The sequence below is a fragment of the Bos taurus genome, unplaced genomic scaffold, assembly GCF_002263795.3.
Source record: "Bos taurus isolate L1 Dominette 01449 registration number 42190680 breed Hereford unplaced genomic scaffold, ARS-UCD2.0 Leftover_ScbfJmS_1274, whole genome shotgun sequence".
Lineage (NCBI taxonomy): Eukaryota > Metazoa > Chordata > Mammalia > Artiodactyla > Bovidae > Bos > Bos taurus.
The window spans coordinates 10,032-14,002 of NW_020190379.1; the positions used below are offsets into that span (position 1 = coordinate 10,032).

Consider the following 3,971-nt stretch of genomic DNA (forward strand, 5'->3'; position numbering starts at 1 on the left):
GGTAAAAATAAACTTATATACAAAATAGCAATAGAGTCACAGATGTAGAAAATAAACTTGTGGCTACCAGGGGGTAAAGAGGGGATAAGGGGTAAGGTCTCTGCCCTTCCCCCGAGGCAGGTCATAAGACCCTCAGGTTAGAGGTGCCCCTCACCCCCATACCCGAGGAGAGGAGCATTCCTTTCTCTGCAGATGGAGTGATGCTGGAGGGAATCTGAAGGAACTGTCCTTGCTGGGTTACCCCCAGTTGAAGCTTCCCCACGACTTTTCACCCTTCATCAGACCTAATATAGAAACACTCAGGGGTAACGGTTTCTTCGAGTCTTCATTTCCTTATGAAGCCTCCCTCCCAGATTGGATAAAATTTATATTACAGAAATGTGTGTACTTTCTTCTTTTTCCTTTAATTTTTATTGGAGTATAGTCAATTTACAATGTTGTGTTAGTTCCAGGTGTACAGCAAAGTGGATCGATTATACATACACTTATATCTACTCTTTTTTAAGATTCTTTTCCCATATAGGTCGTTACAGACAATTGAGTAGACTTCACTGTGTTACACAGTAGGTCCTTGTTGGTTATCTATTTCATATACTATGGTGTGTGTATGTCCATTCCAAAGTCCCAATTTATCCTCCCCCACATCCCCTAACCACTTGGTAACCATAAGTTTGTTTTCTCCATCTGTAACTCAGTTTCTGTTTTGTAGATAAGTTAATTTGTACATTTAAAAAATATATTCCACATAAAAGCAATATCATATATTTGTCTTTCCCTGTCTGACTAACTTCACTTAGTCTGACAGTCTCCAGGTCCATCCATGTTGCTGCAAATGGCATTATTGCATTCTTTTATTACTAATACTCCTTTGTATGTGTGTAGCACATCTTCTTTATCCTTTCCTCTGCTTATGGCTATTTAGGTTGTTTCTATGTCTCAGCTATTGTAAGTAGTGCTATGAGTATAGCGGTTCATGTGTCTTTTCAAATTATGGTTTTCTCTGGGTATATGCCCAGGATTGCTGGATCATATGCTAGCTCTGTTTTTTAGTTTTTTAAGGAACCTCCACACTGTTTTCCATAGTGGCTGTCTGTACCAGTTAATATTCCCAGTAACAGTGTAGGAGGGTTCCCTTTTCTCCACGTTCTCTCCAGCATTTATTGTTTGTACATTTTTTTGTGACAACCATTGATACTTCTGGAGAAGGCAATGACACCCAACTCCAGTACTCTTGCCTGGAAAATCCCATGGATGGAGGAGCCTGGTAGGCTGCAGTCCATGGAGTCGCTACAAGTCGGACACAACTGAGTGACTTCACTTTCACTCATTGGAGAAGGAAATGGCAACCCACTCCAGTGTTCTTGACTGGAGAATCCCAGGGACAGGGGAGCCTGGTGGGCTGCCATCTATGGGGTTACACAGAGTTGGACACAACTGAAGTGACTTAGGCAGTAGCAGCAGCAGCATTGATACCTCATTGTAGCTCTGATTTTCATTTTCGTAATAAGTAGTGATATTGAGCATCTTTTCATGTGTCTCTTGGCCATCTGTATGTCTTCTTTGGAGAAATGTCTATGTAGATCTTCTGCCCATTTTTTGATTGAATCGTTTTCTTAGTTTTGATATTGAGCTGCATGAACTGTTTGTATATTTTGGAGATTAAGCCCTTGTTGGTTGCTTCATTTGCAAATATTTTATCCCATTCTGAGAGTTCTTTTTGTTTTATTCATGGTTTCCTTTGCTGTGCAAAAGCTTTTAAGTTTAATTACATCCATGTGTTTTTGTTTTTATTTTCATTACTCTCGAAGATGGATCAAAAACAATCTTCCTGCTATTTATGGCAAAGTGTGTTCTGCCGATGTTTTCCTCTAATAAGAGTTTTATAGTATCCAGCCTTACGTTTAGTCTTTAATCCATTTTGAGTTTACTTTTGTGTATGGTGTTAGGGGGTGTTCTTATTTCATCGTTTACATGTATCTGTCCAGTTTCCCCCAACCATGTGTACTTTCTTTTTATTAATCTGTCTTTCGTTTCTTAAGTTATTTTTATTAGAAAAATGAACATTGTCTGTTTTCAGGTACACAATACTGATCTAGTACATCCCCAAGCCCCCGAGGAAGCCAGCTGTGCTTAACAACTCCCCAGAGGAAACCCAGAAGACATGGCTGAGGAAGGCTTCTTATAGCACAAATTGTTTCCATGTCTTAGCTATTGTAAGTAGTGTTGCTATGAACTAGCATGCATCTTTTAGAATTATATTTTTGTCGAGATACATGCCCAGGAGTGGGACTGCTGGATCATATGGCAACTCTATTTTTAGTTTTTTGAGAAATCATTTGAAATTTCTTGTGTGCATTCCCAAGGCCTTTTGTGCCCCGTCTCAGAGGTCTGATGGCTTAGGAGAACTTGTGCACATGCTTGTTGGGGCCTGGAGCTTTCTCTGAAGATAAGCCCTAGACTCTGCCCATTTCCCTTCTGTGTCCTTGCCACCAACAGGCGGAAATCGGATTTCTGCTTTAAACCATGACCTTGGATCCCAGTCTTGGCAGGACCTTTAAGAATATAAGGTGACTGAGGAATCTAAGCACTTTGGGGGCTCCCCATTATTAATCAGAATGTGTGGGGTAATTCTTTGGAGAAAAGTTAATAAGTACATACATGGGCTTCTCCAGTGGCTTAGTGGTAAAGAATTTGTTTGTAACACAGGAGAGGCAGGAGACCCAGATTTGATACCTGGGTTGGGAAGATCCCCTGGAGGAGGGCATGGAAACCCACTCCAGGATTCTTTCCTGGAGAATCCCATGGGCAGAGGAGCCTGGTGGGTTACAGTCCATGGAGTCATAGAGTGAGACACAACTGAGCGAGCATGCAGGAGTTGATGGTGCTACACAAATGCACTGATGTGCTCAGGCAACAGAACTTTCTGGTGCTTTTACTCTTCCTGTAGCATCCTCAGCTGACACTGACTTTCTAGTTCCAAGTGCCTCCAGTTGTCACCCGTTGCCCACTCCCCTTTCCAGAGGCCCAAATTAAGAGGATCCAAGTTCCCAGGGGGACAATGAATAATCCTGCTGAATCAGATATTTCTCACAGCACATTTCAGAGTGTGCACTCTTCCAAGCACAGAGGCGAGGCTTTGTGAGAACCACGTTACATGTTCACGAGCTTTCTCTGAGGCTCTCAGGCAGCATCTAAGGGCTGATGTGCCCACCCTAAAGGCTATGAAGGCTGGGTGGATGATGATGTGTTTATGCACATAAACCTAAATAACAAAAATCATTTAAAAGGTAAATAGAGCATCAAACCATACTAAGTCTTAAAGCTTATTTTAGGTGCATGGAGTCAATATCACACAAGAATGAACAATATCCATCTATTTTGTGATTACAGCAGTTGATGGCAAGTAAGTCTAATCCTCAGCTGACCTTGCCAATCTCAGGAGGTTGTGTGCTGCTACCATGCACTGGTCACAGTGGCAGAATCTCCTATACGCAGAAGTGCTAACTTACACAAAGTGACAAGTCTCAATGTGTCATATCTGAAAATTAAAAAAGCTTATCTTTTAGGAGATAAAGTAGGTATTTGTACTCATTGTGCTTTCAGATGCCCCATTATAACCAAGATGGTTTGGCACAATCAAAATAATGTTACAGTGCTAGATGCTTCAATAGCACGTACACTAAAACCTGAATGATACAGAGATTAGCATGGCCCCTGCACAAGGATGGCACACAAATTCGGAGAAGTGTTCCATATTTCTTATAATTTTGAGCATTAAAAAATAATATTATTATGAATAGGATTCACAGAATATTTTAAAGTTTACTGAAAAAAAACTTAAGATTACATCCAACTTGCAATTTTTATTTGCCTTCTTGACTGCTTTAGGTATTAAAAAAACAGGACTCTGCATGTGTTTCTATAGTGTGAGTTATTTGGTAGGTTGCTCTTTCTGGTAGATATTTCCACCA

General features: G+C 40.7%; 1 non-coding gene across 1 annotated transcript; it reads left to right on the plus strand.

Moving 5' to 3' along the window:
* Nucleotides 1-3,652: 3,652 nt before the first annotated feature.
* LOC112445411 (U6 spliceosomal RNA) lies at nt 3,653-3,760 on the plus strand. The gene has a single exon (XR_003033673.1). It is a non-coding gene; the product is annotated as a U6 spliceosomal RNA (small nuclear RNA).
* Nucleotides 3,761-3,971: the final 211 nt, after the last annotated feature.